Source organism: Diabrotica virgifera, chromosome 7 (genome assembly GCF_917563875.1).
Source record: "Diabrotica virgifera virgifera chromosome 7, PGI_DIABVI_V3a".
NCBI lineage: Eukaryota > Metazoa > Arthropoda > Insecta > Coleoptera > Chrysomelidae > Diabrotica > Diabrotica virgifera.
This window is the reverse complement of record NC_065449.1, coordinates 252220507-252243152: the sequence shown is the minus strand read 5'-3', so window position 1 is coordinate 252243152 and position 22646 is coordinate 252220507. Positions and strand designations below refer to the sequence as shown.

The 22646-nt window shown below is 31.2% G+C and overlaps 1 protein-coding gene across 2 annotated transcripts in view; it reads right to left on the bottom strand.

Moving 5' to 3' along the window:
- LOC126888405 (neurobeachin) overlaps positions 1–22646 on the bottom strand; it is a 2163879-nt gene that overhangs the window by 226179 nt on the left and 1915054 nt on the right. The window lies entirely within an intron of this gene.

Here is a 22646-nt window from a genome sequence, read left to right as displayed (position 1 = left end):
CTGTTATTGAATATATTACCAAGTACAGGGCAATCTATTTAAAACTTATAAAATCTGCTAAAAAATTGTACTGTCAAAATCGTCTCAGAAGCTCTAAAAGTGTTGCAAAAGAAACTTGGTCCATAATAAACGATCTTCGAAATAAAACTCACACAGCCCAAACATTTTCCCTTCCAGACCCAGAAAATCTAAATGAATACTTTGTTAATGTGGGTAAAAATATTACATTTACTATTGTGTCACAACAAGATCCCATTTCCTATCTCCCTAATTCAAGAAAGGTTTCGAATTCATTCTTTATACGGCCGGTTGATAAATATGAACTGATCCAAACAATCAATAGTATCAAAAGCAAATCTTCCTGTAGTACCGATGGACTGCCCATAAAAATTTTCTCAAATCTCCCAGACAATGTGTTGGGTGTCCTCATCTCTCTAATGAATGATTCTTTTGAGAAAGGTAAATTTCCAGAGTGCCTAAAGACGGCCATCGTTATTCCTCTTCATAAGGGTGGTGAAAAATCTAATGACTGCAATTATAGACCTATTGCATTACTACCGGTACTCTCCAAAATTATTAAGAGACTCATAAAAGCCCGACTTATGTCCTTTCTCGTTGATAACAAGATTTTATCACAAAATCAGTTTGGCTTTTTAAACAATAAATGTACCACCGATGCCATGTTTTCTGTACTACATGAGGTTTATCAAGCATTAAACAATAATATGCACACTGCCACTGTCTTTTGTGATTATGCCAAAAGCTTTTGATTGTGTAAATCACGACATTTTGATAAAAAAACTAGATTTCTATGGAATTCGAGGTATTTCTCTAAACTGGTTTCAATCTTACTTGGATAATAGGAAACAACTGGTTAGAGCAAATGATACAGACTCTAGTCTCAAAAATGTTGTATGTGGGGTACCACAAGATTCAGTATTGGGTCCTCTACTTTTCCTTATCTTTATTAATGACATCACTAGTTTAAAAATCGATGGAGAAGTTTTTCTTTTTGCTGACGATACCAGTATCACTTGGAGAAACTCAAATATCGCAACTATGCTACTATAACTTCTGATCTACTCACAATAAAATCCTGGTCCGATTCTAATTTACTCTCGTTTAACGTAGATAAAACAATAGCATTATCCTATAAAGAAACTCTTCAACCCTTACCTCTTCATAACAGCCAGATCAGTATCGTTGATTCTGTAAAGTTTCTTGGTATTTTTTTAGATAGTAACCTTAAATGGTCTATTTATATCGATGCGTTAAGCAAGAAACTATCCTCAGCTTGCTTTGCAATAAGATCTGTTTCGAAGGAAATGAATTTAGCCTCTTCCAAAATAACATATCTTTCTTTGTTCGAGTCTTCCGGTACAGCTGCCCAATCCGATGTTATTTTTAAATTACAAAAAAGAGCAATATGATATCTGTTTGGCCTCAGAAGAACAACAACATATTGCAGAAGCAACTTCAAAGATCACAGGATTCTAACACTACCTTCTTTATATATTTTAGAAACTGTTTGCTTAATTCGTAAACATCTACATGTCTTTCCAGCAAGACCTAGACCTGACTATTCCACCAGAAATTCTACCTTTGACATCTATTTACCGATCCCGTCCAGTGAGTTAGTAAAGAAATCTATATTATATTCAGCAAAAAACTATACATACAACCATCTCCTTCTACAACTTAAATCAGCAATATCTTTCCCCACGTTCCGTAACATGCCAAAAGCCTATTTGTCTGAAAGACCATATTATTCAATAGCAGAGTTTCTTAACCAATAACTAAGAAATTACAGTACTCTTATGTATAAGTAGAATCTTAATATATATTTGAGTGTCATATGCAGCAGCTTAACTTATTAAATTTCTCAAGGTAGATTACGCAATTTGCAATTTTTTTTAAATTGTGCAATATAGGCCACGGTAATAAGACAAAAATATACCCTGTTCGTGACACTTCAGCAGCCAGGGTACTGAAGCGTTTTTTCGACAGGTAATACCTACAGGAACAAATTACAACTATTTCCTGCGTAGGATCTGGCGGCCATTTTTATTTATAAACAATTAACTGTCAAAAAATGGCATTTTCCACTTTTTTTTTTCAAATCAAACGGAAAACAGTGAAACTTATGATTTTTTTAGTACAAATATCTTCGAGATTATGGAAAAAGCTTTAAAATGACGTATTACAAAGTTTGATATACTCATTTATTGTTAATATAATTGCGAAAAAAGGTCGGAATTGTAAAAAAAATATTTTCTCAATAACTGTTGTAAAAATTAGTGTACAGCTTTGAAATTTTTGTCAAATGAGGGTTCTTTGGTGCTTAATAATATGTAATAAAAATTTCAAAGCGATTCATTCAATTGTTTAAATTTTATTCAAATTGTTTATCCCAGAGAGCATTTTTTTTGCAATAACTTAAGTCAGAAAAAATGACCTTAGAACCATTCCACAGGTGTCAAATGAAAGATCATGAGCTACATTTTCAACATGGTTTAAAAAAGTGAATAAAAAATGCATTTATTAGTAATAAATAATTAGGCAAAAGTATCGTCAATTTTTCGTTATAAACTTTTTGAATAACTTTTTCCAAAAAAATTAACTTTTTTACCGTTTTAAGTGCACAACTACCAAGTAATGTTATCTATATCATAATTGATAAAAAATTGTAATAAATATGTATAATTTCTTTATAACAAAATAAAAAGTTTATAAGGAAAGATTTACGATACTTTTGCATAATTATTTATTACTAATAAATGCATTTTTTTTTTCACTTTTTTTAAACCAAAATGAAAATATAGCTCATGCTCTTTCATTTGACACCTGTGGAATGGTTCTAACGTCATTTTCTTCTGACTTATGTTATTGCAAAAAAAATGCTCTCTGGGATAAACAATTTGAATAAAATTTAAACAATCGAATGAATCGCTTTGAAATTTTTATCACATATTAAGCACGAAAGAACCCTTATTTAACGAAAATTTCAAAGCTGAATATTTTCAAGCAAAATATTTTTTTTTGCAATTCCGACCTTTTTTCGCAATTATATTAACAATAAATGAGTATGTATATCAAACTTTGTAATACGTCATTTTAAAGCTTTTTCCATAATCTCGAAGATATTTGTATTAAAAAAACCATAAGTTTCCCTGTTTTCCATTGATTTGAAAAAAAAGTGAAAAATGCCATTTTTTGAGAGTTAATTGTTTATAAATAAAAATGGCCGCCAGATCCTACGCAGGAAATAGTTACAATTTGCTCTTATAGGTATTATCTGTCGAAAAAACGCTTCAGTACCCTGGCTGTTCAAGTGTCATGGAAAACCTTATTACCCTGGACTATAATTAGACATTAATATTTAGTTTCATTTTATTTTATCGTACTGTGAAAGTCAATACATTAAATAGATAAATAAACGTTTGTTTTCTTTTTCAAGGTTTTACATTTCCATTACAAAGTAATAAATACATAATCTATTTAAAATTTTCTGAATTCTTAGTGAGACATTAAAATAATCGAGTACCATATTCAAATCCACAATATCCCGAAGCAAATTTTATCAATCGTTTTAATTTATGATAAATTAAAATAACATAGTAATACGCCCATCTATAAATAACTTCGGGGCATCTGACAGTGTCGACAATAGCCTCACTTATTTATGTGCGAAAAGATTTTAAAATCTCTCATTTTTCTTCAAGAATTCGTCTTAATGTTTGTTTGTGGCTATAAAATCGGTCGGTTTTTAATGCTAATCCACGATTATAATTTTAAAACGAATAGGATTTTAAATATTTTAACAAATTTTATTACACTGCTTGCTATAATTTAGAAATAAAATGTAAATTGGCTTTTCATTGATTCGGATTTTTTGTCTGCGGTAGGTGTTTGTTTTTAAGTTGAACATATTTTTTTAACAATTTTCTTTCGTGGCTTCATCAATGTTATTAAGTTTTTGAAGTTATTCTTCTTTAGGCGCGATGCGATTGAGAGTAAAATTTCATAAATCTGCGCGCATGCGCACGCAGACAGTAATAGTTCGTTGCTAAACTTTCAAGATAGGTATGTATGTATCTGTATCAGCGCAAATAAGTCATTAAAAGAATATATTAGTGTTTTTAGTAAATGTATTATTTATTATAATTTTTGGATTTGTCTTTCTCTGTAGTAAGATAATAAAATATTATGTAGGTATAACATTTTTATATGTCTATTTGTCACCGTGTTGTGTAATTATATCCGAAACTTACGTGTCATTTAAAGAAGCTCGGTGGCGTAGTTGGTAGAGCATTGGTTCAGTGATTGGAAGGTCGCACCGGTCGCGGGTTCCAATCCTGGACGATTCATACTTTTTTTAATTTTTGGTTGTTTTGATAAAAATTTTTTGAAAGATAAGAAAGTTAAATAAATTTATTGGTCGGTAAACCAATAACTTAGATCTTTTGATCACTGAGTGTGTTTCAAAGATTTACATCTTTTGTTTTTTTGTTTTTCAAACATAAGAAAGTTAGTTTAATATTTAAATAAAATACAAATAACCTGTTAAGTATATTTACTTCGTTGAAATTATATAATAGAAGAATAACTTCTTACGTGTGTACATAGTACACACACATTCTTTTTTCTTCTTCTTCTTATTCCATGATCGTTATCGATCGTTGGATATTATGTTGGCTACCATATTCGCTATCGTGACTTGACGGCAGCTCTGAATAACGATGTAGTCTATCTTCCGTACCATTGCATTAGGTTTTTCAGCCATTATGTCTTCTTCTACCAGGACTACGTTTACCTTGGACCTTTCCTTGAATAATCAGATGTAAAAGTTCTTATTTTTCAGTATCTCATAATATGACCAAAGTATTCCAGCTTGCGTATCAACTTGTTTTAAAGCAATAAACAAATCGTGAGTTTGTAAGAAAAATTTCAAACCCCGTATGGCAGAAACGAAGCATTTGCGGACATATATGTTTATCGAGCAAACTCTCACTATTTTTTCATACCTCATAAAGTTTGTCATACTTATTTAGAAACACCCTGTATATTCTACTGTGTTATTCGCATAAAGATCTCCAAAACGTGACTCATTAGTGACCCCCCATCTAGGGGCCGTTCAAGTATTACGTAACGCAGATTGGAGAAGGGGGGCAAAAATCTTCAAAAATTGCGTTACGTAAAACTTGAACGCCCCTTTAAGGCTTAAGGTGCGTTACATGGGGGAGGGGGGGTCAAAAATTTTCAAAAATCGCGTTACGTAATACTTGAACGCTCCCCTATCTAATCAGCTCTAAACATTCATCCTTGGATATAGGCCTTCTCTTCCTTCTTTTCTTCCATGCCTCTCTATCTTGGGCATTTTGTATCCATTTTTATCCGGCGTGTTTCTTCAGGTCAGTAACCTCTTCTAATTTCTTATGCAGGTGAAATAATTCATAATATTTCTTTTCTTCTTCTTCTTTTTCTTTTATATAGGCAGTACTGCCTGTTTTTTTTCAACAGTGCCTTTCATTCTGTCCCTATATTGTCATTCCATCTTTTCCTTGGGCGTCCTATACTTCTTCTGCCTAACGGTGATTTGTCCCTGGCTATTCTTACTATCCTTGACTCAGACATCCTTCTTATGTGTTTATTCCAGTCTTCTTTTCTGTTCTTTACCCAGGTATTTATACTGTCTACCCCGCATATACGTCTGATTTCCTCACTTCTTAACCTATCCTGCTAGTCCTTTTCCAGCAATTCTTCTTAAGATCTTCATTTCGTTGGTCTCCAGATGTCTTTGTGTTTTGCTTGTATCTGGTCTTGTTTCGGCCTTGTAAGTTATAACTGGCCTAATAACTGACTTATATATTCGGGCCTTTGTTTCCAATCTTAGGTGTTTGTTTTTCCAAATTGTGTCGTTTAGGCATCCTGCCGTTCTACTGGCTTTAATTATTTGGTCTTTTACCTCTTCTTCGATATTGTTGTCGGCTGATAGATTAATTCCCAGGTATTTGAAAGTCATTACTTGTATAATTTGATTGTGTAACTCCAATTTGCATCTTATTGATTCTTTGGCTGTTACTAAGCTGTTTGTATTTTGGGTTGCTATTTTCATATTCATTTATTTTGCGTTAATGTTGGATTCGTGCAATAATCTTAGTAATCAGTATTTCTTTTCATACTTTTCATATTCACTACGTTCTTTTCTATGAAATTTTATTTTCGCATCTCTTATCTTCTGCCTAATTATTGCATGGATCCTGTCGTATTCGTCTCTATCTTTTTTCTCTTCTTTTGCCCATGTATTTCTTCTTTCATCCACCGTTGTTTTCTTCTTTTTCTTATTGCATTTAATTTGTTTCTTATATGGGCAACAAAAGAATTGGTATGGTGTGTTACGCAGATGATGCAGCAATTATTGCCGAATCAAAGATGATCTTCAGAGACAGCCTTTTCAGTTCTTTCAAATAAGCCGCCAACTAAATATGAACATTTCTACCAACAAAACTAAATGTATGACAATAGCAAAAGGTCCGCTCAGATGTAAGTTAGTGGCTGAGAACAACCCCATAGAACAGGCGATGCAGTTCAGATATCTAGGCATAGATAATATCAAGCACCCACGACCCAGTAAAGGACCTGAGGAGTCAGATCAACAAAGCATCTGCATTGTAAGCATGTCTGCGGGAGATAGTGTGGTCAAATCCGTATATGCGAACAGATAGTAAAATTAGAATGTACAAGACTTGCATACGACCAATCATGACATATGGCATCGAAGTGCGCGAAGACACCAACAAAAACGAAATAGATGCTAAGGGTTGCCGAAATGAAAACCCTAAGAACAATAGTGGGGAAAACAAGAAGATATAGGGTGAGAAATATAAATATTAGAGAGCAATGCCAAATTCAAGATATTGTAAGATGGGGAAGGAAGCGCCAGAGGATGTGGTACAACCATGTAAGACAAATGGATGAAAATAGACTCCCAAAAATTGCCCTAGAAAACAACCCGCCCCGTTTAAGACCCCCCAGAAGACCACCTAAAAGATGGAGGGATAGTTGGCAATCTACCTCTCAGGAAATTAACCAGAGGCAGATTCAGAATTAAACATATCGAAAGATCTCCAAGAAGTAAAAGGAGAAGAAGAATTTGTTTCTTGAACGGTCCACACACTGGTTATTTTTTGTTTTATGGTATCATTTAAAACATTTTCAATGATAACTGGCTCTGGCTCATTCGTCCTTGTAACTCTTTTCAATCTCACTTTTTAAATAATTTTTTGTATGAATTTCTTCTGATTCCTTACCCTTCTACACAGCCCAGACATCCTTAGCTTAGTATTCCTAATTTTTGTATGTGCCTTAGTTTCTGTCTATTTTCGTGCTCTTAATTTTCGTTTAAATTTTTCCAAACACGCCTCAATTATCAAAAATAAAATCGAATAGCATCTACATTTCTTTTATTGTTTTTTAACTAATTTAATATCCGTTACGGATCACTTTTCTCCCGTATAATGTGGTTGTGTATGTTAATTAGGAGGGGCACGCCTATGAAATTATAAATTACAAGAAAATAGGTGTGATGGAGTAGAAACACAGCTGGATTTAATAGAGTGGGATGTTTGAGCTAATGGAGTCGACATTGTCGCCAGCCAACGTCTTTGCCGTGGTGTTATGTCTCCGATAAAACGAGGACAGCTGAGGGCTGAGGGACTACTCAGCCACGGTCACAATTTTTAAAGAAGTTCAGGAAAAATATATTAAGAGTTACCTAAATGTAATAGAAAAAAATCCACAAGGAAAAAGTTTTCCTGTAGTTGGCTGTATACCATATAATACAAAAAACTGTAAAATCCTTTAGAAAAGGTATATTTAAAATTCCTCAAAAGGGCTACATCACAATCACATAACTAGTTTTCGACTGGTTTACCAGTCAGCATCAGTGCTTACCTAAAATGAATATAACCTGGTAAAATAATGCAAAGATATTGAAATTTTGACTAAGGTTAAGAAAAGTTGTAGGTTATACTCACGTGCAATGTACATGCTAACCACCAAGATATTATTTAACAAAAATATGTGGGTCAAAGCCCTGTAAAAGTAGCCCGTCAAGGAACCATCGATTTAAAATGCTACATTAAGCGTGGATGTTTAAAATATTTTGCTAATATGCCCCAGGTAACATCTGAGCTGTGGATTTGACTTGTTCACATGGTGAAAGTATGACAGCAAGTGACAATGAAATAGATAGAGACCTCCGAACGATGACAAGACAGAAATGACAGTTCCACAGGAAGTTGAAAAATTAACCTGTCATATTTAAAGACTATGGTGTACAGCTTGTTAAAATTAGAAATGATCTAACAACACAGTCCATTGTGAAAATTATCATTTAAAATTCAGTAAATGTAATAGGACAAACCACATAGAACCAAATTTACTATACCGGGGAAAATCAGAAAGAATGGCTCATATCTGAGTTCATCCCTATACCCAAAAACCCAACGCAATGAAATGTGAGGAATATAGGCTATTGATTATATTCAAAATAAGACAGCTAAAAGGAACTACAACGTTAACGGGGTTTTATTGTTTCATATGGTCAATGCACATCTATATATGAAAAAACCGCGGAGTGCTACCATTTAAAGGGGTGCGTTTTTGAGAAATGGGTGAATTAGTCCCTGGGCACAGGTTACATTAGGATGAGTTCTATGCACTTTTGGTACAATCATACCTACATAAAAATTGTTCTTGGTTAAATTTTCTATCTAAATATCACTTTTTAAAGTCAATGATACTTTTTTTTACAAAAATATATTCAAAAGAAAAAGCACAAAGAAACCCAAAAGAAAGAAATTTTGTTATTTGTCCCATAACTTTTGTCCACGAGGATATAGGTATAGACATTGCTTTACAGAAAAAAAACCTACATATTTCTTCTTTAAAATGTTGTATAGTAGAGGTAATTAGGTTTTATAGTTTTTGAAATATGATTTTTCAAAGTTCGCCACTCACAGCAATTTTGGGCAATTTTCCTTGTTATTTAGCAAATATTGTTCTGTAACTTTTTGCTACGTAACTTTAGGAATATGCAATGGTACACGTAATAGAAATAGAAATCAATTATCTTTAAAATGGTCTACTGTATAACGTTGTACGACTTTCTTTTAAAGAGATTATGGTTTTTTAAGGTTTTATACTTTTAACGACTTTCTATAATATAATATAAAAATAAAATAATATTATTATATAATATATTATATATTATATAATATTATATTATATATTATATAATACCTAATATAAAAGAATATTATATTTTACGATTATTTTTGAAATTTCTCATTATAACTTTTTTTCTTCTACATTTAGGTATATACTATATTTATTATATAATAAAAAAAGCTTATTTTGTTTACTTTAATGGTGTATTTCAAAAAATTCAAAAATACAAAAAAACTACAGATATTATTTTTCAAAATGTAATAAGTACTTGCAACGATTTTTGATTTTAGCATTATTTTTTAAATTTCTCATTATAACTTTTTTTATGGTGTATCATCTATATTTAAATAATGGAAACCGAGTGATTCTTTGATATTTTTTTACCTGTATTATTTAAAATTATTTCTTTTACAAACATTACATAAACATTAGTCTTGGAAAACATTACTTTAGTTAAAATTATTTAAACGTTGACATTTAAAAAATTTTCAAAATCAAAGTCCATCTCTTCGTTAGCATTAGCTTCAGTATCTTCCTCTGACACCTCAGTTATCTTAGAGTTCCCACAATTAGTACCCATGCACATGCATCTTTGCAGAATATTGAACAACTAATTCCTATCTTCCTACAACCCCAGTTGTTTGTATTCTACATCCTTTGGTACATGTACATGCTATTTTTTCAAGCAAAGCTTGTTGTGGAGGAGCTTTGACAGTAAATATTGGAATTAATCCATATTTTGAAGTATGCCGGCCGAGTCAAGTGGATCCAAAGTATTACCTATAAAAAATAAGATTCAATCATAACACACAATCACATAAAAAAGTTATAATGAGAAATTTAAAAAATAATCCTAAAATCAAAAATCGTTACAAGTACATTTTGAAAAAGCATATCTTATTCAAAAATAATCCTAGAATTTTTTATAATACACCATTTTAAATTAAACAGAATTAGCTTTTTTTTTATTATATAATATATACCTAAATATAGAAAAAAGAGTTATAATGGGAAATTTAAAAAATAATCGTAAAAAATATAAAAACTCGTTAAAAGTATAAAATCTTGAAAGAGATAACCTCTTTAAAAGAAGTCGTACAACATTATACAGTAGAACATTTTAAAGGTAATTGATTTCTATTCCTCTTACATGTACCATTGCATATGCCTAAAGTTGCGTATAAAAAAGTTACAGAACAATATTTGCGAAATAACAAGGAAAATTGCCCAAAATTGCTGTGAGTGGCGAACTTTGAAAAATCATATTTTGAAAACTATAAATCCTAATGACTTCTACCGAACATCATTTTAAAGACAAAATGTGTAAGTTTTTTTTCTGTGAAGCAATGTCTATACCTATATCCCGTGGACAAAAGTTATGGGACAAAAAACAAAATTTCTTTTTTTTGGGTTTCTCTGTGCTTTTTCTTTTGAATATATTTTTGTAAAAAAAGTATCTTTGACTTTAAAAAGTTATATTTAGATAGGAAATTTAACCAGGAACAATTTTTATGTAGACGTGTTTTTACCAACAGTGCATAGAACTCACCCTAATGTAACCTGTGCCCAGGGACTAATTCACCAATTTCTCAAAAACGCACCCCTTTAAATGGTAGCACTCCGCGGTTTTTTCATATATAGAGATTCATTGACCATATGAAATAATAAAACCCTGTTAACGTTGTAGTTCCTTTAGTACATAATCAATAGCCTAATATAAGACAATCAGCCATAAGGAATATAAGCCAAGCATGAAAAAGCCGAAGGAGAAGAAGAAGACTTAAGTTCACTTCGTCGATTATTAAAAAACTATATTTTTATAGATTTTATTAACGTGTACCAAAGCCTCAGTATCTTAAAATATTTTAACCTTTTAACTATCTACAATCTTACTTTTCTGACTATAGGGATCTAGAAAGTCACTATGCCGCGGTAGTAGATGAAAGATCCATTTACTAAATGTACAAGTGGCCCGATTCTTTACTTCTCGCTGGGATAAGTAGACCATCTATGGCCACTTATATCGAATTAACGAGGTCCTTAAGATAGCACTTAGGCGATACTTGCACCTGATGCTTTTCTCGCACGTTTTTACGATGAGGGTGAAATATTTATTAAGTACACAAGTATGTATGTACACTACATCGATAGCGTAATAATTCAAGGAGTTATGGTTGTATACAGGTAATAAATAAGAGTATTATGTTAAGTAGGTCGAAACATTTATATTAATCAAAAGAACAATAATCAGGAGTACCAGTTGTTACAGTCGTTTTTAAGCGAGTGTAAATAGTATACGGGTGGTTAGGTATTTTAAGACCATTGTTCAGGCAAATATGACAATAAGAATTTTGATTTTGTATTAAAATTTTGAATTTGGGTTTAATTTTTGTAAAAATATTGAAAATTTAGATGTTAAGTTACAGAAAATATACGGCTCTACAGAAAAATTAGTAGAGTAAGCAAGGTATTGCTTTCTTAGGTAGTCAATTTGAATTTCACTCTCTATTCACATATACTACATATATTGGAAAACCGAAATGTCCTATAATAAATGCGATATATGAAGAAAGGAAACATCCTGGAACTAAAAGAAACAATCTGTGAATTAGAAATGAAAGAATATTCCTGCAACCCGAAGATTCACGGGTTCAATTCAACCCAAATTAAAAATGAGGGTTATAAAGAAGTTCTCATGGAGATTGCCAAGGATTTTTATCATGTAATTTTTACCGTGTCAGGATAAGACACACTGTTAACTACAAATAGTGAACCAAAAATGGATTAATAAGTGGCAAAATTAAGATCTAAACATATTAAAACAAAGGTAAACCGTAAAATAGACTCAAATAGCAGAGAAAGCAGAGAAATACCTGACCTTTATCATACATAAATTTCGCTCTTATTTTAAAATTTTCAGTGTACCTATTATTTTCTAATAAATTCACATTAATCTCTAATTCTGTGTTCAAATTAGTCTGTAATATCTTGTATAAAAAGCTGCCCAGTATAAAAGAAAGTCAACTTAATACAACTACTTTAAGCCAATTAGATTTAAAAGTTTAAATTTCTTGTTGAGGTGTTTACTTGGTAATTTTAATGCGAACATTGGAAGTGATCGAAAGGAGAAAAAATTGAACGAGGCTTTGCAGTTCTCTCAACTCAATATGATAATAATAAATAACCTGGTTTAAACTATACAAGAGGACCAGAACCAGTACATAAAAGGGACCAGGATATAATTTAGAACGAAATTCTTGAATTGATGGAGCAAAGAATTATTAGAAATAGCAGATAATAAAAGGTACAAATAAACGTAAACGAACTATTTATTTTATAAGCGAACCGTATTATAACAATATACAAACAGAGAAATTAAGATGTGTCTTATACAACGTATACTTCTAGACTATATATCGAACGCAGAACTAACACTAACATACAGTTCTGGCATTCACATCCCTTGTAACATGTGCAATCTTAGGTAAGAGTTTATCGCCCTAATGCATTCCGAGAATTGGCTCACCCATGAAGAAAGAATCCACATGTGTATTCTAACACTTAACAAAAATAATAAAGTTGAATTCCAACATCCCCTCTTAACTAAAATTATTTTTGAATTAGTCAAACAGACCCCCTTTACTACTTAAGTACTCTAACTTAACCCTATTCAGCGGCTTAGTCAACATATCCTCGGTAGGACAATACTTAAAGTTAACAACCCCTTTTTCATGCAATTCCTTTACGAAATGGTTACTGAATTTGTGATTTCCTAAAAGTTTTAGACAGCTTTGATTGTCTTCGTATATGACTAATTCCGGTTCTAAACCCACAAATTCCTTTATAACCTGTTTTAACCAAATTGCTTCCTGACATCCTTCAGCCAATGCTATGTACTCTGCTTCAGTTGATGATAGAGACACGCAATTCTGTTTTCTACATCCCCAATTTATAGGAGAACTCCGTAATAAAAATATATACCCGCTATTGGATTTTCTGTTCCCCTTGTCTTCTGCCCAGTCAGCGTCTGCACAGCCGTATAATGCATTATCTGTTCCTTCTTGTCCTAAAATAAGCTTTTTATATTTAGTTTTCTTTAAATATCTTAACACCCTCTTTGCTTAGTTCCAATCAACTTCTTTTGGATTTTTATTCTGTTGATTTAGTATGGTGACGCTTGCCAATATATCCGGTCTAGTATTTACCGCAATATATAATAAACCACCAATCAGTTGTTGGTATATTTCACTGTTTTTCATCAGCTTTTCTCTGCTACCGTCAAATTGGGTATAGAATCCTTTGTAATTAACCATGTGGCTCGAAGCTCCTGAGTCCACATACCACGAAGCAGAATCCCTTTTTCCGTCCCTTGAGCTATAATTGACCATAAAACATGCATCATCAGTACCTTCAGTGACTTTATTAGCCTTTTCCTTTTTAAACGCTTTGTACTTAAAGCAATCTCGTTTAAAATGGCCCTTCCGGTTACAAAAATAACACTGCCTTGCTTCTGCCCTTGCAGTACCATTATTTTTGTTACCCTCGTATACTGACTTCATCACTCAAACACTTAATGGAAAACAAAATGGCAGTCGGGATTGATATGACAGACTGTAGGATTAGGGAAACTTGTGAATGCTGTATGAAAGGTAAAATTTTACGTAAGAGTTTTCCAAAATTTTCTCATATTCTTTTTCTCATGATCATCTTTCAGTGCGTCACAGTTTTTCGATTTCTCTCTAACGCATTAAATTGTATGTGACAGAAAAAAAGGCACGTCTGTGAATAATTTGGTAATTATTTTAGTTCGGTGATTATTCTAGTTGTCGATAGATGGCGCCATAATCAAAAAAGAATTATTTATTAAATAAAATAATAATATTATCAATATAATCTGTACAATTTATAAGACTATACAAATGAAAGAAAATACCATTTTATAAATGCAATAGACACAATTGATTTGGTTTTATTTCAAATTGAAAATAAAATTTGACAACTGTCAGATTTAACTAAAATGTCACGTTAGAATAAATGTCATAAATGTGTATTATCACGGACTTACCTTTTTTTCTATAATTTGTGACGCACTGAAAAATGTTCATGAAAAGGAGAATAGTAATACATTTAATGTTGTTCTGAAGCTATTTTCTTGTGGCATTTTTACAATTTTAACTATTTAGAATGGGAAATAAGCCACAATATTATTAAAAAATGATTTTTATTAACGTTTTGACGCCCAAATCGGGTGCCGTTGTCAAAATACAAAATACTATTAATATAAACAAAAATGTTGTTGCTTAGTAAAAAAATTCTTCTAATAATTTATTTAATTTGACTCATTTATATCGGCAATTCAGATACATATGATACATTTTAAAGTAGAAGACTTTAAAATGATATTGCCAATATTCTCCTTGTAGTGAACTATCAAAAATTTTTATTAAACATTATAAAACCATTTGCTAATAATGATGACACATTTATAAAAAATACAAAACATTTTGTAAACAAATTATCAACTATTGAGTTTAATCCAAATAATATTTTAGTAAGTTTTGACATAAACAGTTTATTTACAAATGTGCCATTAGATAAAACTTTAAACATAATCAAAACGAAATTAGAGAATGATGATACATTGACAACTAGGACAAAACTAAATATATCAGCTATAATGGAGTTATTGACATTATGTACTAATAATACCTATTTTCAACTAAATAATGAATTTTATAAACAAAATTTTGGTCTAGCAATGGGCTCCTCTTTATCTCCATTATTGGCTAATATATTTATGGAGGATTTCGAAACTAATATCATTTCTAAACAAAATTTAAAACCCACTGTATGGTGGAGATATGTAGATGATGTGTTTTCAATATGGCCTCATAGATCAGAATTGTTGGATACATTCCTGAATATTATAAACGATCAAGAAGAGACAATAAAATTTACAATGGAAAAGGAATATAATAACACCCTGCCTTTCCTCGATGTTTTAGTCTTAAAGAAGGATACTGGATATGAGACTCAAGTGTATAGAAAACCAACACATACCAACATATATCTCAATTACAAATCAAATCACAACATCAACGTTAAAAAGGGAATCATAAAATCCTTATATGATAGAGCCAAAATTACTTGTTCTAACGAAAATTCCTTTTTAGAAGAAAAACAATTCTTAACATCTGTTTTATTAAAAAATGATTATCCTTTATCGTTTATAAATAAGGAATTGTCAAGATTGGATCGAATGGAACAGAACAACATAGAACGGGATCCTACAACATTCACAAGAAATAATACGAGGAAAATATCAATACCATACATAAAAGGACTATCCGAGAAACTTAAAACAATAGGAAATAAATTCAACATTTCAACAACATTCAAAACAACCAACACATTGAGATCTATTCTATCTAAAACTAAACCTAACAATGAACAAGAAAGGACAAAGAATTGTATTTATAAAATACCTTGTGAATGCGAACAGTTTTATATAGGTGAAACATCAAGACCATTAAACGTTAGAATAAGTGAACATCAATCTTATATTAAAAATAGAGAATTTGATAGATCTCAAATATGTCAACACGCATGGGATAATGAACATAGAGTTCAGTGGAGAGATTCAAGTATAGTCCTGAAAGAAACAGACAGTAAAAAGAGAAAAATCAAAGAAGCGGCTCTAATTATGCTAAACGAAACCAATTGTGTCGCAAATTCCTCGGTGGAATGCAGTAGGATGTGGATACCCATACTGAAAGAGGAAGTCAATAGAAAGAAAATACCACAATTAGTAAATCAATAGTCGAGTTAGTACATATTTTATATTTTAGTATTACTTATATACCCATGTATTATTGATATTATTTATAATTTAAACAAAATTATAGTAAAGTCAGAATTTGGTATTAATTTTGAGAGTAAATTAAATGTAAGACCAAATACTTACGATGTCGGGATAGTATCACGAGGTTTTTCCTGGTTTTCCCTCGTGATTTACTATGAGATCTCTAACGCGAGAATTTTAATGTCACCGTTGCATGTGGTTGTCTTTTTAAAGACAGATCACATGCTATGATTTTTTGTGACGGATATTCTTGAGTTGGGGTTGATTTCATGTAATCGAATGAACTATCTTTCAGTAAAGTCGTCCCAGGAACGCAACTCATAAATATTGGCAATATCATTTTAAAGTCTTCTACTTTAAAATGTATCATATGTATCTGAATTGCCGATATAAATGAGTCAAATTAAATAAATTATTAGAAGAATTTTTTTACTAAGCAACAACATTTTTGTTTATATTAATAGTATTTTGTATTTTGACAACGGCACCCGATTTGGGCGTCGAAACGTTAATAAAAATCATTTTTTAATAATATTGTGGCTTATTTCCCATTCTAAATAGTTAAAATAATACATTTAATGTTCTTGACTTATTACATTCGGATATTTGCGGGCCCATGAAGACTGTTACTCCAGGGGGTAAACGTTATATTTTGACTTTAATTGATGATTTTTCTAGATATACAACTATATATTTATTAAATCATAAAAATGAAACGGTAAAATGTATAAAAGAGTTTATAGAATTTGCGAGTAATCAGTTAGGTAGGGTTCCAAAAGTAATTAGGTCGGATAGGGGTGGCGAGTACGTAAATAATAATTTAAAGGAATTTTTAAAGGGTAAAGGTATAAAAATTCAATATACAGCAGGGTACTCTCCAGAACAAAACGGGGTTGCAGAGAGAAAGAATCGATCTCTAGTTGAAATGGCTAGGTGCATGTTAATCGATGCGGGTTTAGCAAAGAAATTTTGGGGGGAAGCGATAGTGACAAATGGAAGCAAGCTATGGAAGAGGAAATCAGGTCATTAAGGAAAAATAAAGTTTGGGATTATTACAAAATTATCTAGGTATGAAGATTGAAAGGTGCGATCACGGGATATATAGTTTAAATCAAGCCAGTTATATTGACAAATTGCTGAACAAGTTTAAGATGAAAGATGCAAAAGAGTCCAATATACCGCTGGATGTTGGATACCACAAGCTTAGCAGAGTGGCGCAGTGGAAGCGTGCTGGGCCCATAACCTATTAGAAATAGCAGATAATAAAAGGTACAAATAAACGTAAACAAACTATTTATTTTATAAGCGAACCGTATTATAACAATATACAAACAGAGAAATTAAGATGTGTCTTATACAACGTATACTTCTAGACTAAATATCGAACGCAGAACTAACACTAACATACAGTTATGGCATTCACATCCCTTGTAACATGTGCAATCTTAGGTAAGAGTTTATCGCCCTAATGCATTCCGAGAATTGGCTCACCCATGAAGAAAGACCCCACATGTGTATTCTAACACTTAACAAAAATAATAAAGTTGAATTCCAACATCCCCTCGCAACTAAAATTATTTTTGAATTAGTCAAACAGACCCCCTTTACTACTTAAGTACTCTAACTTAACCCTATTCTCAGCGGCTTAGTCAACATATCGGCTATCATATCCTCGGTAGGACAATACTTAAAGTTAACAACCCCTTTTTCATGCAATTCCTTTACGAAATGGTACTTTGTATCGATATGTTTTGTCCGATTACTGAATTTGTGATTTCCTATATAAGTTTTAGACAGCTTTGATTGTCTTCGTATATGACTAATTCCGGTTCTAAACCCACAAATTCCTTTATAACCTGTTTTAACCAAATTGCTTCCTGACATCCTTCAGCCAATGCTATGTACTCTGCTTCAGTTGATGATAGAGACACGCAATTCTGTTTTCTACATCCCCAATTTATAGGAGAACCCCGTTGAATTCCAATTCCAACAAGAATAACAGGGAGGAAGAAACAGAAATTAACAGAATAAAAGATAAAGATCGCGAAAGAAAAGTGGATGGAGAATAAATTCATTGAAATGAAAGACTTAGAATATAAACACGACAGATTCAATATGCTCAAAAAAGCAGAGAAATAGCTGACCTCTATCATAAGAAAACTCCTGATACAATAATTGTATCAGGAGTTTTATATCAGAATTGTATCAAACAATTATTGTTAACAGAGAAAATAATAATAAATAAAGAATAAATTCGGACAACTTGGTATACGTACATAATGAACTATGACGTCATATTTAGAAAAACAACAGACATTAAGTAAAGACGACGGATCAGAAATACTAAAGGTAGAAGTAGGTACTGCATGCTGTAAAATTGACAAGGAATAATAAAGCTGTTGGCAAATATGTTAGACCTAGTTAAAGAAGAAAACATTAAAATATTGAAAATCCACGAGGAAAAAATTTTCCTGTAGTTGGCTGTATACCATTACAAAAACATAAAATCCTTTATAAAAGGTATATTTCTTAAAATCCCTATACAGGGCTATATCAAAGACATAACTAGTTTTCAATCGGTTGACCGATCATCATCAGTGTATGTGTATTATATACTCAGAATCTAATATATGTGTGAAGATTCACAATTACACAAGTAACATTCCCAATAGTGTGAAGAAGATCAAACACAGCTTGGATTTAGAGATGGATTGAGAACTAGAGAAGCACTTTCTGCACTGAATTTTTTGCTACAAAAAGATGTGTTTGTCGTTTTTATTGATTATGAGAAGGCATTCGTTATAGTACATCATGACAAGTCAATTAAAATATTAAGAGATAAAGGGGTTGATAGTTACGACGCCCGGATCATTGAAAAATTATATCGGCTAAAAAAAGCTACTACATATTAGTAAATGGGAAGACGACTTGAGAGTGTAAGATTCTAACTGGAGTCAGTCAAGGTTGTGTGCTGTCTCCACAAACTATGTCAATACTCTGGGCTAATTAGCAAAATTCATGGAAAAGTTATTTACCAGCAATTTTATTGCTGGAATCGAATTATAAGATCCTATATATTAATAATATAGGTATGCAAAGTCAGCAGATAGTGTGCTACTTTTTTTTATAAACAAAATGGCGCCGACAAATCGTATTTTTTTCAATTATTGCTCTATAACTCCGAAGATTTTAACTTTACAACAAAAACACTCAAATAAAAATTCACCGCAATTAAATTCTGCATAGAAATATGTTTTTCACGATTTGCTCCGACGAAAATTTTCCTCGGAAAATGCGGGTTTTCCGAACAAAAACTCTAATTTTCAAATAAAGTTTTAGGTAAGTAATTATTAATCAATAATTAAATAGCTTAGTGACATCAAAGCTTTCTTGGTATAGATTGTAATTCCAGAAGCCGGTGAAAATTAAACGAATATTTTAGCAACAATTCAATTGTTAATTAACAATTTATGATCGCAATAACAACCAAAATAATCATGATACATTGATCAAACTTATAAAGATTATAAAGATGAGATGCTTATTTAATATTTTATCGACAAAATATAAATTTTTCTTTTTTTTTGCATAATCTTTAAATTTTGGAAAAAAAAAATAGTTATAATACGTTGGTCTAATTAGTAAAGTACAAAGAAAGGTTATTTACCAGCAATTTTATTGCTGGAATCGAATTATAAGATCCTATATATTATTAATATAGGTATGCAAAGTCCGCAGATAGTGTGCTACTTTTTTTATAAAGAAAATGGCGCCGACAAATCGTATTTTTTCAATTATTGCTCTATAACTCCGAAGATTTTAACTTTACACCAAAAACACTCAAATAAAAATTCACCCCAATTTAATTCTACATAGAGGCATGTTTTTCCCGATTTGCTCCGACGAAAATTTTCCTCGGAAAATGTGGGTTTTCCCAACAAAATCTCGAATTTTCAAATAATTTTTTTGGGCCAGTAATTATTTATTAATAGTTATATAGCTTGGTGAAATAAAAGCTTCCTTGGTATAGATTATAAATTCAGAAGCCGGTGAAAATGAAACGAATACTTTAGCAACAATTAAATTGTTAATTAACAATTTACAGTCGCAATAACAACCAAAATAATCATGAGACATTGATCAAACTTAGAAAGATTATAAAGGTGTGATGCCTATTTAATATTTTGTCGTCAAAATATAAATTTTTCATTTTTTTGCATAATCTTTAAATGTTTAAAAAAAATTGTTATAAACAAATTAACATTTCTCAGAAATTGTGTATTATATTCTAATTTTAAAAATACTTAAAATGCGTATTTCATAGGTCTTGAAAATGAATGCTTTAAAAAAATTTTCCAACCATTTGCAAAAAAGTTATGAAACAGCAAAGTAAATATACGATTTCTCCGTTGTTTATAAATTGTTTTAATTTTTTCAAAGCTTAAAAGTGAGTCTATGGTACAATCTAATTACTCACAAAGAATGTCAAAAATTAGTGCAATGGTTATATTTTAATCAGAGATTAAAAATACTTTTTTTTGTAATTTTTAGCGCAAAAGTAGGCCTGATACAGAGTCGGAGCTAAAATGTTCACTCGAAACGACTGGCACGCAGCATACATTATTTATTAAAAGTGTACGTCGCGCGGCCGCCGGTCGTCGCTCCGAGTGAAAATTTTAGCTACAGTACTGTATTATTCTACTTTCGCGCGTGTAAATTACAAAAAAATATATTTATAAACTTTAATTAAAATATAACCATTAAACTTATAATCCATATTTTTTTGTAAGTAATTAGCTTGTACGTTAAACTCACTTCTACGCTTTGAAAGAATTTAAAAAAATTATAAACACCGTAGTAATCGTATGTTTACTTTGCTGTTTCATAACTTTTTTGCAAATGGTTGCAAAAAGTTTAAAAGCATTCATGTTCAAGATATTTGAAATGCGCATTTTAGCTATTTTTTAAAATTATAATGTAATAAAAACTTTCTGAGAAACGTTAATTTGTTTATAACTATTTTTTTTAAACATTTAAAGATTATGCAAAAAATAAAAAAATTATATTTTGTCGACAAAATGTTAAATAGGCATCTCATCTTTAAAAGATTTCAAAGTTTAATCAGTGTATCATAATTATTTTGGTTATTATTGCGACCATAAATTATTAATTAACAATTGAATTATGGCTAAAATATTCGTTTAATTTTCACCAGCTTCTGGAACTATAATCTAAACGAAGAAGGCTTTTAAGTCATCAAATTATTTAATTATTGGTAGATAATTACTTATCTAAAACTTTATTTGAAAATTAAAGATTTTGTTGGAAAAACCCGCATTTTCCGAGGAAAATTTTCGTCGGAGCAGATCGGGAAAAACACGTCTCTATGCAGAATTTAATCACGGTGAATTTTTATTTGAGTGTTTTTGTTGTAAAGTTAAAATCTTCGGAGTTATAGAGCAATAATTGAAAAAAACACGATTTTCGTGCAATAAACAACAATAAAACAACAATAGTGCAACAATAAAATTGCTGGTAAATAACTTTTCCCAAAAATGGCCTTATTCTCCGATAATAATAATCAGCCAAACTACAAACCATTGCTTTAACGCGGTACTTGTAAAACCAACATATTTACGGCCATTGGTTTGTTAATGTGCATTTGCAATAAATATTGTTAAATTAGTAAATAAAGTGAAACATAAAAATAATATTATGGTTTGCTTACCAATTAACAGAAATATAAAGATTGCTTCACTCACCTGTAACAAAAAAATATTATTAGTTATAGTTTTAAAAGTTTTAGTATCTGAAATGCGCTGGACAGCCACAAAAAAATTTGCAAGAACTAGCGGGACAACGGTTATGTTTTCCTAGTGCTCTAGTGTTAACATAATCGTATTACCATATCAAACGTCTGAATTATTAAAATACTGCACGATCCCAATTATGCAGTCAACACAAAGTGTAAACAGAAACCATCAAATCATTTAGCCAACAAATACTCACATAGTCCACCTGCAGCACGACAAAAAGCAGTCTTCAACTCAAGCGATAACCATACAACAAATCAATTTGAACCACGACACAATGGACCGTTTTTATTTGCAGTTTTGTATTTGTAGATTTGATTAATTCAGAATGAAATAAATGCAGTACGTCAGTAGACCAGTATATGAACGGCAAATACGTCGATACTAGGTAATATTCCGTGTTAGCACCGAATTGCATGAAAAATTTGATTTAGGTTCTACTTACCCTCCACTTAACTTTTGAACTTAAGCACAGGGTTGACCAATTCTAAGCAACTTTTGTTGTATGAGTTGTTTGAGTTTTTTCACAAGTCAATACTTTTCGCGTTATTTGCGAGTTAGAATGTTCATTTTCAACAAAAAATAAATACGTTTTCAGATGTTTTTTTGCAAACAACTTAAAAAGTAATTATTTTATCGAAAAAAATGTTCTTTACAAAAATGTAACTCATAAAAAACGAAAAAAATTATGTATGTATAGATTCAGTAGAAGCAGAGTTGCAGCTCATTAATTCCAATCA